Source organism: Lepidothrix coronata, unplaced genomic scaffold, assembly GCF_001604755.1.
Source record: "Lepidothrix coronata isolate B3197 unplaced genomic scaffold, Lepidothrix_coronata-1.0 Scaffold2, whole genome shotgun sequence".
Taxonomy (NCBI): Eukaryota; Metazoa; Chordata; class Aves; order Passeriformes; family Pipridae; genus Lepidothrix; species Lepidothrix coronata.
The window spans coordinates 3,743,916-3,757,706 of record NW_016690182.1 but is presented as its reverse complement, the minus strand read 5'-3'; the positions used below and the strand labels follow the sequence as shown (position 1 = coordinate 3,757,706).

Below are 13,791 nucleotides of genomic sequence, written 5' to 3'. Positions count from 1 at the left end.
TTAAAAATACATCATTATAATAGACTTCGAGAAGGAAGGCAAAGAACAACAGGAAAACAATAGGTTAGAAAGTCAAGAATTGGCTATCTGATGTGCACCTCTGCCCCTCATGGTCCTTAAACTTCAGCAGGAAATGGCTCCTGTTTTTATGTGTCTTTTGGGGCTGCACATTCTCACTGAATTGCCTGATTCCATCCCTGAGCTCTGACATGTTGAATCTTTGTATCTTGTTCTGACAGAATGTACCACCCTGGGATTCATCCCCGGTAGCTGCCACTAGGGAAGGTGTGAGATCAGAAGTTACTCCTGGTATACAGCTGTAAGTAACTTATATGGTGTTACAGTGTATATCTATAGGCTTAAGTTATAAATAGTGAGTTAAAAGTCTCCTTGTAGAGAGCTGAAAAGGGAGGTAGCCTGTATATTGTTTAAATTCCCTTTTACTAAGCAGTTTTCTGTGGAATGGGTGTTGTTGAAAATGAAAGATTAAAAGTGTTGGTTGCAGCTGTGTAATACTGGCTGGTGCTTTGTAAGCTTCCAGGTGCAAGTATGCAAGGTCCTTCTGGATTTGACTTTCACAAACCTGCTCAGTGGAAGTTCCTAGACCATTCTGAAAAGAATTTCCTAACCATTCTCAAGGAATGACTTTGCTGTGCTAAATGTTTGAAATTAGAGGGAGTTTTCTGTAACTGAGAACGTGCAGAATCACTTCTGGGTGTTTTAGAGATGAGGATGAATAGATTAAGTAATTGCATAGAGCTATTTTTCACTTTGAAATTAGTTCCATGCCAACTCTGTAAAGTCAGCACATGAACACAGTGCACCACATGTTTTTCACTCTTCCACTTCCCTCAATTAACTGGTCATATCAAGATGGACGAAGTGTTTTCTCTTCCTCTGCTCTTCTCTGTTGCACAGTTGCTACAGCTGTTGTCTTATTTTAATTGAAGGAAAGCAACAGCCTAAATGTTTCTGTTTGTTTTGCTGCATGGTTTTATTTATGGGACTGATTTTTTGTGAAAAGCTGTCTGCTTATATTGGAGGATTGTAATTGTCCTTCTGTGGGCAAAGAATACATATTAAAAATGGAAATCAAGAAGAATTCTTCTGCTAACAAGAAAAATATTATTATCTTGCATGTATTTAGAGATGTGAAGATAATCTCCTTAGATTTTCAGTAGCCCTAGTTTCCTTTAACATACAAGTGCTCCATGACCAAGGAAAGATAGTTGCTAGTAAAGGGCTAATTACAAGAGAAGGGAGTTCATGGTAAGGTGTATCCATGCCCAGTGTTTGCACTCACACATACAGAGTAACGTTGCTTTGTCACAAGATATTAACACAAAAATGAGAAAATGGGTTTTGCTGAGTTCCCTGAAGCAGACCAAATATTGTTCTCTGGCACAGTCTGCCAGTGGAGGCCAGCAGGTGATACCTTAAAAGATGTAAGGGAGGTCTGATGAGACATCTGTGCGTTTAAAGTCAGTCATTGCATTTGACTTTTATTACAATCAATTTGAAAGCTGCAACTTTTTTATTTACTGCGTTAAATTTTCTAAAGTTGCTCTAGTACAAGATATTTGGAAGGAATTTAATAAATGAGCATCTCTAGAGCCCTGGAAGATGTAATCACTCTTCTTACCCAGGCTTCCTCATGAGTCTTTGGGTTACAGTGAGAGCTACTCTGCTGTCAGAGCAGAGTCTGCTGGCACAATAACTCTACTGTACTGATTTCATCAAACTGGTTTATTAGAGGCAGATTCTTCCTCCTCTATTCTTCTTCCAAGTCAATCTGTCTGCCTGTTACCTTCCGGTCCTGCTGCCCACCTCCAAGAGCTGTCTGACTGGAGCTCTCACCCCCACAACACTGTAGTGGGTGGCTGCTTACGTGTTATATTTTAGATATTGTATTTAGGTTTACACATAGGTGTTGGCTAATATTTTATATAGCTGATAGATTTTTAGATTTGTTCCCTTGATTATTATCTGAGTTTTCAAGGATTCTGTTAAAAGCAAACTCTCAAACCCTTGACAATACCAGTGGAATAAGACCATCTAGGACTCTGCCAGCCCTTTTCCTTGGGGCAGCTGCACCTTTAAGATGCCCAGATGAGTCTGTTGAGTTTTGCAGATGCTCCCGTTGCACTGCACTGAGCAGGTGATTAGAGGAAGGCAAATTGCCATCTCACTTGTCTTTTATTTTCATGTATTTTTAGGTATTGTGTCCTGAAATTTAATACAAACTATCCAACCCTGATTGCTGTCCCACTGACATCTCCCTAGTTTTCTGTGAAGAAATTCAGGTTCTGATGTGAATCGAGTTAGGCTGTTGGTGCTGCCAACCCCAAATTTAGAGAATAATGAATGATGTTCAGAAAAGGTTCATTCTTCTTTCAGGCATTTTTAATGAGAAATGATCTTTCACCCATGAATCTATTTCTCTTCTCAATACTGAATATGCAAAGTTTGGTGTCCAAGTGGATTTCTATTGAGGCTCTCAGTGCCTTGTTCAAATTCTCTAAGGCGCTGATTTCAAGATGTTGGATAAGACATTTCTTAATGAGTTAGGAAAGTGATCTTATTACACTACAAAAGTCTTGTAATAAAACATAATTTTCTATTTTCAGAGTGTTTTCAGATGGGATTTGCAAGACATTTGCATATATGGTATGACTTTGCCTGTATATTGCAAGATAAATTGGTGCAGTTTGAGATAATTTCTACTAGATATTCTTTGGATTTATCAAACAATATTGCTATTTCTAAAGCTCCTGTGAAGTAAATCAGATGCTTATCATGTTAATAGAAATATATTAAAGTGTATAACACAAGGATAGCAAATCCAGTGTGTACCAGATCATATATGTTAGTAATACCCTACTGCAAGTTACTGAGAGAACAACAGCAGCTGAAGAGAATCAAAGGGCCTCTATATGGTTTTTGTTCCTCTTGATGTTTAATGAAAGCAACATTGCTATCACGCTTTATGGTTGTGCTATTTAACTTTTAACTTAATGTGTTCATATTTCTGTATTAATTACATAGTTCAATTCAAGGGGCAAATATTATGTATACTAATAACTTAGGCATCCACTTCACTTAGAGCTGAACATCAAAACATCTAATATTGCAGGATTATATCCACTATCTACAGCCCTTTTTGATACCGTCAGCTTCTGAAAACAAAGGCTAGTCAGCTAAATTGACTCTTTTATCCCTCCCTGGGGGAACTCCACAAAGAAGAGAATTAGTGCTGTTAGCATTTAAACCGTGAAGCCTTTAATAAAATATTTTGAGTCCTGAGAAATCTCAATCTGCCAAGTATGGTTCTGACAGGGGGTTAATTGTCTAGAGGTGGAATTACTGTTGTGTTGGCAGGAGATAAGAACTTTACCATAAGGTGTGGGGTAGCTGTGGGTAACTGTGATAGTGCAGCAGGTCAGCAGATGCCGTAACAGATACTGATTTACCAATACTCAGAAGACTAAAGTAAAAATTCTGTTAGATTTGGGAGTTTAGAAAGTTTAAGGGTGCCCTACCTTGCCACAGCTTGTACACTGGCTATCAGTCAGGCACGAGCAGTGCACTTCTGTTGCATGTGCTGATTTCAGCGAGTACCCTGCGCTGGGGGAGCCTCAGCCGTTGACAAAAAAAAATTAACAGATGTGGATTGGTGGTTCAACAACCCAGGAGTGACTCTGAAGATGTTCACGGAATGTGGATAATAAATTCCAATAAAATCATAGTAATAAAATCCCATTTTTTAAAATTGTCTCTTAGAATTATTATACAGAGTGAAAAGAGACATGTATTTTTAGGTTAACAACCAATGCACATTGAGTTAATTCCCATTGCAGTTTTTAGACTCTAACTGGAACTTGCAGTAACTAGCCAATAAGGTATGCCTGAGCACTAAGAAAGTTGAAATATGTTTGACTTATCTATGTTGGGGTTTTTTCAGGTATCTCATTACTTATAAATAGATACATGACACAAAGGAGAATGTTTGCACAGGGTTTCATTAAGATTAATTTATGACAGCATTACTGCTCTTGAACAATGTCTAAATTTAGGGCTACCCTACAACCCAGGGCTTGAGCTTATATCTTTATAACCAGCAGCTACATACTGTATATATACAGCTTATAGATGTGTAGCACCATCCTCATCTGGGAGTTAGAGACTGATGGGCTAGAGAGGGAAAAAGGAGAGGTATAAAAAACTTGAGGTAAAAAAATTTGATTTTGGCAGGAAGCTGGTTGTGGCTGAGCTTGTTAAAGATTTGGAGAGGTACTGCAGGAACAACAAGAATCCCTATATTTTTGGTGCAGGTGAAATCAGGAATGGACATAAAGAAGTATATAATTCTGCTTTTGATTAATGCTAGCATATCATAGAAGCATCTGTCTGTGTGCCAGATAAAGTCAGCAACGTGTCTCATTGTATTCATGGGTGTTTACCTTGTCCCATTTATTGGGCAGTGCTGTATCCCTCCATTGCTCAGTTTTTCTGACCATCAGGGAAAATGTTTGAAACAGGGAGAATATTTGAAACACCTTCATCATCTTTGCTTCTTTTTGCTTCAGGCTGTTAGCATGGGTATTGCAGACACCAAGAAAAACAGCATATTCATAGGCAGCACTCTATCAACAGGCTTGAGGGGAAACAAGCTGCTGGAGGCAGAAAACAAGCTCTACTTGAGGATATTTCTTAAATAAGAAAGAACTGTACTTGCCTTTCATAGCTATTATGAAATAGCTGAATAGTTTTGCCAGAAAGATCTCCAGAACCGTGTGCTAATGTACTTTTTTCCCCACATCATTCATAAACACCAGGTTTTTTGTACATTTCTTTCCTAAATAAGGTACAATGTGAAAGTATAACTTTGCTCTTAGCAGAAAGAGACTTGGAGAGTTTTAGTTAACCTCAGAGTTCAGCTCCTATGGGAATGTGGAGAAAACTGTGCTTTCCTAATAAAATGTCGCAAAACAGTTGAAATCCAAATTTCTGAGAAAATGAGGACACACTGAAAACACTGTGAAACCATTAGAATGGCACAAATATACCAGGGGAGAGAGTTTACTCCAGAGCTTTTTGTCTTCCCGACAAGTTCATTATTGTAATACATTATTCAGTCTTGCTTTACTGCATAAATGCAAAACACTAATTTATGTATAATGTAAGACAGAGATTTTGCCCTTTCTAGTACATGTGATCATTCATTTGGAATGACTACTTGTACAGATCTGTGCATTGCACATCATTGGATTATTTATTTTTGTTATAATAACAGCATATAAAAGGCAAAAGGGAAGAAAAATTGTGTTCCTGAATTGTTTGCATAGCTGAAGTTTCTTTCAGCCTCTTCAAAAGCCTCAGGCTCTTCTACCTGGGCATCATGATTCTAGTCTACAAATGTGATGTGTGAAATCTGAGCTCCTGAAAGAGTATCCTCAGCTCCCTCCAGAGACTTAACAACTGCAGCGCAAAGCATACCCAGTCTGTGAAAGCTTCTCTGTTTTACAGTCACAGATTCTTTGGGAAAGCAGCATTTGACGAGGACTTATTTTCAAATTTGACTTTGCTTTTGGTGTTCCTGTCACATTCCTATTGTTAAATGACTGTCATTTCCTCCTTCAACCCAGGGCTGTCTGCTCAGCTCCTCTGTATTTAGCACAGGCCTGTTAATCCATGCTATTGATTCAGAAGTCCATCATTAGAGCAGCAACAGAGACAACTTTCTTTGGTTTTGTTCTCTATAAAATTCTGCTAATTTGTGGATGGCTATTGATGTGGGAATCCTTTATCTTGGCTCTCAGGGAGCTGAAATGTGAGTGACATTCCCCAGTATTAGGCGGTTTCCCTTGGTTATAAGTTTGCCCACTTTTCCACATGACTACTGCAACTGGTTAAATATATTAAGACTATTTGTTTTATATATGTATGTGTGTGTCTCTTCCAGTGTATTCCTGGTCAGAATTCTGGTCTTCTGGGGACAGTTTAGAGAAAATCTTAGAACCTCAAGTCCAATATAGAAATCCCTAATCAGTAGATCTCAATAGCTCCCAGTTTGGTACAGTGGTTACCCTGCACTTTCTTAGCAAAACAAATACTCATTGTACAGGAAAATGTCAGTTGTTATTTAAGATGTGTAAAATTAACTTTTGAAGGAAACCTTTTGATGCCAATAAGAAACTTTTCACAAGTTTTGTACTTCGTTGCTCCAGATATTTATTTGATGAGTGAATATAATCTAATGACTGTAGTTTCCCAAGGGAAAGCTTGGGATTTTGATAACATTGCAGAACTTTGCAGCGTCGCCTAGTAACCCACCCATGCTACAGAATATCTGATGTCACTGTTTTCAACATTGCTCTCAGACTGGGCTTGGTTTACAAGGCCAGAAATAGATGAAAATTGCTCAGAAGGGCTTTGTTTTGGCAAAGCAGCAATTCCGTCTCTAGTGAAAAATAGAGCTTTGCAATTGCAAATTGTCTTTTCAAAGAGGTCTTTAAGCTTTTTCACACAGGAAAGTTTGTTTTAAAATGATGAAAAAGTAAATGAATCACCACAAAATGACTCACATTAGAAGATTTTTGCAAAGTAGTTGTCACAAGTAACTTGTGTGAATCATCTGGAACAGTTTTTGTCAGGAAGGCAAGGTTTTCAGCTTTCCCTAAACAGTGAGATGTAGAAGAGCAGTGCAGTTAGAGATCTCTTAAAGTCATCAGGGTGCTCTGCCCTAGGATTTTGCTGATTTCAGGCTACTGAATGATCTGGCATCAGTTGCAGCCAAAAGACAACATTAAATAAAAAAGATGTTTCTGAGGTGGAACGTTCAAGCTTTAGGTTATTCCTATATCCAGATGTGATATTAATTTACAGTTTCTAATTACTCTGTCACATTATATTATCCCACCTTGTGTGTGCACAGTGAATGGAGAACAACACATTTTTCCTGGCCTCCTCACTTAGAAAGCAGTGATAGGATTCATTTAATGCCAGTCAATCAAACTGGAATCGGTTATGTGGGATTTCTTTTTCTGAAGATTTCTGTGACTTCCCCGAGTAAAGTTCCATTTTGAAAAGTGATTTAGACACTTTTAAACCTTTTTATTGAGAATTACAGAGTGGAGCTATGCACAAATATGTCAAAGTCAAAAGCCTGTATCCCTGATAAAGGTGAATTGCTCTTACAAGACCACTCCGATGTTCAGAGGAATTACCATCACTGGAGGGAGAATGTAGTGTTGGTCCAGTGGGGAATGGCCAAAGGCTGAATCACTTTAGGCTGCATTTCCTCTTAAATTCAGATTTAGGCCATTTCTAAGAAATTTTAGCTCAAATACTTACACAAAGTTGTAGTCAGCCATCAAGAGGATTAAGGGAAACACGGGATCTGCTGTGGCACTGCAGCCCCCAAAGCTCCACCTTGAGACAGCTCCACGGGGAGCACTGTGGAGCTGCTGGCCAGGAGCATCTGCACTGTGTCTGCTGCTTAAAAAAAACTAAAGTCACAGTTTTCTCTTGCAAAATAACTAAAATTACTCCACTGAATGTTCCTTTTGGCATATGCCTTTAACCCCATATCTCTTTGAAAGCTTAGAACTACAACTGTTTCAGCATAATGACTTTGCACGATCTTTCAAAGAAAATGACTTTCCACAATACATCAAAAGCTTATTAAGATTTAAATTCTTCTTTGTTTGATCCTGACTGCTGGTCAGTTTTCATCTTCCTTCTCTAAATGATTCTTTTTTCCATGTACTTCCACTAGTTTTTCTTTTGCTCAAGGCATAAACCCAGCTTAGAGATACTTGTAATCCTTTCCTTTTGCTAATAGATTCTTCTTTAAGTTTCTGTTCTTTTTTAAGGTTTTGACATCTGAAGCTAATTTTCTTCTTTTCTCCTCATCCCCTCTGTTGTTTTCATTCCCCCTAAAACTGCCTTTATTTTTTATTTTTCCCCTTTTCCCCTTGCAGATCATTGCAGAGATGTCCTCCCCCCTGTTCTCACTAGTGCTCTGGAGCAGTAGCTGCACACAAAATTCCCTTTCAGTGGTGCTATTTCTGGATGCCACCATCTGCCAGGTTTTTCTTCCATTTCAAACAAACTTTCAGTTCAGTTTCATCTTTCATTTGGAGGCACAGCTGCTCCTAAATGCTGGGTAATCACTGGTGTGCAGCACACACCTGTAGCCAAATGCATAAAGGAAATAGCAAAAAAGAGCTATATATTCCCAGCTTGTTAGCCATTAAACAGGGTAGGCAGGGAATGGGGACTCTCTTATCTTTGCTTGTGCAGATCTTTATTTTATAAACAATATTTTCTCAAAGGACTAATAAAGAAGAGCAAACACAGAAGAAGGATTACCAAGCTCCTCTTAGAGTGAACCTTTGCTAATAACAAGTTTATCAGGGCAGTGCATGTGCAGGGGGCTTGGCTCAGTGTTAATTTGTCGCTACCACCGAATTAACTATGCTCTATTTTGTTTTCTTTCCAATTTTACATTCTTGATTACATATTCATAAAACTGTCCTTCCTTCCAAGCATAAATACAACTGCTTTGAAAATATAATTGTCTGTGTTTATCAAGCACCTAATTTGTTTTACTTGCCAGCTACTAATTACATAGGAAATATAAATGAATTGCAGGTCATATATTCCATTTGAAGCACTACGAGAAAAACTTTCCAAATGACAAAATTGAATTTAAATTGCAGGATGGGACATATAACATGAAGTACTATCTCCAGCAGTACTAGTCAAAGAAAACAAACATTTTTGGCTGATGGCATGTTCAGATTTGTCAAAATATACTGAGTGATGTGCATTCTGTTTAAAGGGAATTGTTTTGGTAGCCTAGAGAGCTTTCTCTCTCTTTAGTTTCTACGTAATCTGAGTCTATCACTGCTAAAACTTGTTTATAGTCGAGCAGAGAAAATCAAATGCAAAGCAGACTGAGAACACGGTAGGATTTGGTTTTATCCACCATGTCGTTCATTTTCTGTCTCATCCATTTTCTGAAAGAGATATGCAAATTCTGTCTTGCTTCCGAGTTGGATTATTGTACCATCTCAATCCATTCAAAGTAATAAAATGAGATTTAATAGACTATGTTAGTTAATTGTTTAGGAAACATGGAGTTTTAATCACTGTGACAACCACAAATCTGGGACTGGAGAGCAGAATGTCTTTTGCATATGTAACAACTCTTGCAGAAATTTGGTGTTAGCCAGCAAATTCCAACTTTCACACCAGTCTTAAAACTACTGTCTGGAATTTATATAGCACTGAACAAACTATTAACTATTTAAGTTTAGTAACACATTGGTGGTGTAGGTCACTAAACATAGATACGATCCTGCATATTTGGAATTTCAGCAGTGGGAAAGAAGAGCACTGAATTTTAAAAAGGAAGGTGATGCTAATAGAGCACATAATGAACAAACAGATTATCCAGTTGTGGTTTTTAGCTGCATCACAACTTCACAGCAGAGACAGGGCTGAACTCATTGTATTGTATGTTTGTAAATGGGTTCTTCTGTAGGTTATTTCAAACACTCCTCACAGGATTACAGCACAGTGACCTAGGGAGGTACTTGGGAGCCACCAAAGCATTAGTGGGGGGATTTTCCCTATAGTTTGCTGTAGCCTGATATTTATTTTCATACTAGAAAGGTGTATCTAGTTTCCTTTTCCTATGAAAACTTAGGGAGTTAAGATTCCTGCCCTATGGGATATGACTGGGTTTCCAGTCCTTGGATGTTTTCACGTTGGAAATACCAGCGGTGCAGAAGCACAGCCCTCAGAGATGGAGGGGGTGTGGGGTTGGCAGATGGGCACCACAGGCTGTCCTTACACATAACACAGGTGTGTGTGCAGGGGAATGTTGCTGAGCCCTGGGCTCAGACTGGAGCTGCTGGGACAGTGTTTGACCTTGAAGGAGGTTGAGAGAGATCTGTTGGTTTCAATGCACTTCAGCCCAGATTCCAGAACAGTTTTTGCTCGTGGTTTTCTTTCATTCCTGTTAATTGAAGATGTTGATGCCTCTGACTTGCTCGTGCTTGTTCCGCTTTCTCTCTGTGCTTTTCATGATTTTCCCTTGTGGGTGTATTGGCTGTCACTGGGGGAAGTGGTTGTTGGAGAAAATCACAGTTTCTAATGGTGACTCCAGGTAGTTTAGGATAATTATTGTTAATAAGCAAGAAAAGTGACTGAGCACAGAAAATCTGGGAAAAAAGCTACCCTCTAGAATCCATGGGTAATATGGTATCAGGGTGGCAAAAATGGAGAAATCAAATGTTCTCTTCCATGATGGTGGATCCCATTTCATTAATAAAATATATATTTCTTACACAGAATTTTAGCATATCTTGCCTGGAAATCCAATAGAGCAGTTGGATGAATGAAAATGTAATAAGCTGTTATAAATAAGAATGAGATAAGCAGAAAGATATTGGTTTTCTCCAGTCACAGAATATTTAAACATAGAAAGTAGCAGATGAAGTGGGTTTTGTAAATAGGACTCACTGAGTATTTATAAAATGTTTGCAGTTTCCCTCTCTGATATTCCCTATTTCCCTCCTTTTTTTCTGCTTGAGTTAGGAAAATACATCTTCAGTTGTTAATTTTTAAGATTGCAGTGGCTTTAGGGGAGTCATCTGAGATTTGGGGTAAGGACTGCTGCACTTACTTAGCCATGCAAATGAAATTAGATTTTTTCCCAGGCTGTCAAATGCTGGGCACGTCTCCACTGCACTGTGTCTTTTCTTTCTTTTTTAATCTGGTGAAAGAAGAGGGTAAAAGATCATTCTAAGCTTGTTTGAGAAGTCAGTTTACGGAATGTATTACCCAGTGATTTGTGTTACACAAGATTATTTTAGTAACTGTTTTGAGTGGTAGAAATGTCCTTGGTGCCATCAACTTAAATTTTGTCAAGACACAGTAACATGCTGAAAGTGCAATAATTAGAGCATTTCAGTGGAATGCTCATTCCCATGGCATTTCCAGGAAGGCTCCCAGTGGTGCTGGGTCAAAAGATTTACACTTTTTTCCTATTACTTGTAAAGATGCATTTTTGTGTGTGTGTAAACCTTCCGTGCTGTGTATGGGCACCTTATTTCAGAGCAGAAGGGATCTATGTATCTTTTTAGCCCATTTTTCTTCCCCCAGGCCTCTTTTAAATGAGATGTTTTCCTTCCATTTCACCAAAGTATTCTTGGATTGACCTTGGTGTCTTGGTTAATTTGAGCCTTTTATTTTTTAGCTTGTGTACTGGAAGAAGAAATTAGAGAGAGTTGTCACCAGAACACAAACTGTGTTCACTGGCAAGGACTTGATTAGGGGAAATTTGTCTAAATAATTCTAGAAGCCAAAGTTGCAGAGTAGGCAAAAGAAAAACCCAAAGCTGCCAAGGTAAAATAATGAGGCAAAATTTGTATCTGCTGAGGTTAAATGTCTGACTTCATCATTTTCATCATTGCTGGGAATTTTTATCTTGAAACAGCAAGACTGGTGCTTCACAGCACCATGTTAGAGCCCTGAGTAACTCCACGTGAAGTCTTTGCTCTACCTGTAGACGGTGTTTGAAATTTCAGAACTTGGAATGAAAAAAAAAATAAAAATCAGAATCTGACTGATGTCCTGTAGGAACATTAGGGGGAAGAAGAGAAATAATTTCTGAACCTTACAGAGGATCTACATTGGCCTTACAATATTTAAAGAGGTGAGATGTCCTTATGCAAAGCTGCAGAAACTGAAGTCAGGGCAGGGGCAATGTAATTCCTCCAGGCTATGGACAGTGAGTCTTGTGCAGCACTTCAAATGGTGAATGGTTTAAAGAACGTCTTTTAAAAAGTGTTTCATCCTGTTTTAAAGGCTTACATTGGGAAGTCTATCACCTTCAATGAAAAACTGTTCCAGTGTTTAATTAGCCTTTGTGATGGTAAGTTATTTCTTATTCCAGATTGAATTTGTGTGACTTCAGCTCCCATCTGTTGGATCTTGCTTTTTCTTTGTCATCAACTTTGAAAAGCTGCCACCACAGCTCCCTCCTTCACCTGTATGTACAGTGATCAAGCTACAGCTGAAGCTTTTCTTGAAAGCTAAATATATTTAATGCCTTAAGCCCCACGTTGTAAGGCATGTTTCCCAGCTGGTGAATCACATTTGTGGCTCTGCTTTAAACTGCTCATCACTTTTTTGCATCTGCCTTGAATTAGACTGGGAGCAACAGCCCAACAAGAGCTTCACTGAAGTTGGGTTTAGAGGTGATAGTGACTTTGTTCTTCTTCAGTTGTCTTCTTTTTAATCATTCAGGGATGGTACTAGTCCTTTCCTGCCACTGCACACTATTGGGAAATCATTTTGAGGCAATCACCTGTGATGGTGCCGAAGTTTTTCCCTGTGCTTCTGTTTTTGAATTAACACCATGACTCGTCTCCAAATGTATTATGTGACAAAGTGCTGTATTAAATGTGTTTTTCTTAACAGCAGTTAACTGGCAGTATATATCAGGTTTATACCATGTGTTAAGCTGCAAGATGCCCAGTCACTGCTGCCCTTTCTGCATTGCCTTTGCCCTTTTAAATACAAAAACTAAGCTGGCAGTTCTACCTCCCTTTAAAATTTTCCTGCTTTCTGAGACAAGTTAAAAGTAAACCTCAGTGGTTCAGAGGCATCTTTGCTCTCTGCTCAATATTTGGGCTGGTTAATTTGGAAACAATAGTATCTTAAGCTGGCTTTTTGGTGTCTACAGGAAAATTCCTTTTGTTTTCTTTTTCATTCACAATGTTATCCATCAAATACAAACCAGAAACATTTGCTCAACTTTTCTACATTGATTGCAAAAAAAAAATAAATCTAATCCAAGTAATGGATTTTTTCGTCATCTAAAATTCTCTTCTCTTTCATTTTCAGGTTCTGTTGTACTGTATTTAACCTATTGCCTACCCTTAGTTCATTGCTTTAACTTCCAGTGTCTATCACTGTTGTTTTACAATTAGTAACATGTTAATAGCTAGTTTAGTTTCCTTTCATTTTACACATGGAAAGTCCAGACTGTGTGGTTATTTTCATGCTTCCCTTTAACCTGGATGGTACTTGTGATAACATCACTCTTTGCAATACACCACTGAAATTCTAGCTGTTTGACTGAAACATCTTTTTAGATATTTTCACTAATTTTATGAATGTTAGGGGCTAAAAGAATGAAATGTGGGAAGAAAAAAATTTAATCTGAATCTGAATTCCCTTAAAAGGTGAATTTTCATTGCTTTTCAATGGGATTTGGGAACTTACCTCTCCCTAGCCTCCCTGAAGATCATAGTCTAAATCTGGACAAATATTCTGTTACGTATGGAGAATTAGCTTGCAAACTGCTCATTTTATCCTTTTATTCCTCTGAAATACCATAGGGACACTTAACATTTTATTCTGGATCTAGTGATATTAACAATGTTTCAGCAGGAGTTTCCTTTTTACATACAAGGAAATCATCTGAATCTTCAGTTTTTCCTGCAACTTGATAAAATTCTGCACCAACTTCTCATTTCACCTTCAAATGGCCTCTGCTGTCCTTAAGAAACCAGACAAGCAAACAATTAAAACCCAACAAAATCTTGAGATAAAGGAAAAACCGATATCTAAGGTAAATTCCAGGTAGCAGGAGCCTGACTTGCTGACCTTGCATTTACTCCTACATTTGTATTGTGGTGATGCTTCACTGTAGCTGCAAAAAAACCCCAAAAAACAACAACAAAAGAGTCCTTCCAAAATGAGGCAAAATGC

The 13,791-nt window shown here is 38.2% G+C and overlaps 1 protein-coding gene across 2 annotated transcripts in view; it reads left to right on the top strand.

The window, feature by feature from the left end:
• The first annotated feature begins 261 nt into the window (after positions 1-261).
• Positions 262-13,791, top strand: part of GRIA3 (glutamate ionotropic receptor AMPA type subunit 3) — a 416,095-nt gene continuing 402,565 nt past the window's right edge. For both annotated transcript variants that reach the window (XM_017816396.1, XM_017816370.1), the window contains exon 1: positions 262-319. The gene's annotated coding sequence lies outside the window, so the exon portion shown is untranslated. The remainder of the gene's footprint in view (positions 320-13,791) is intronic.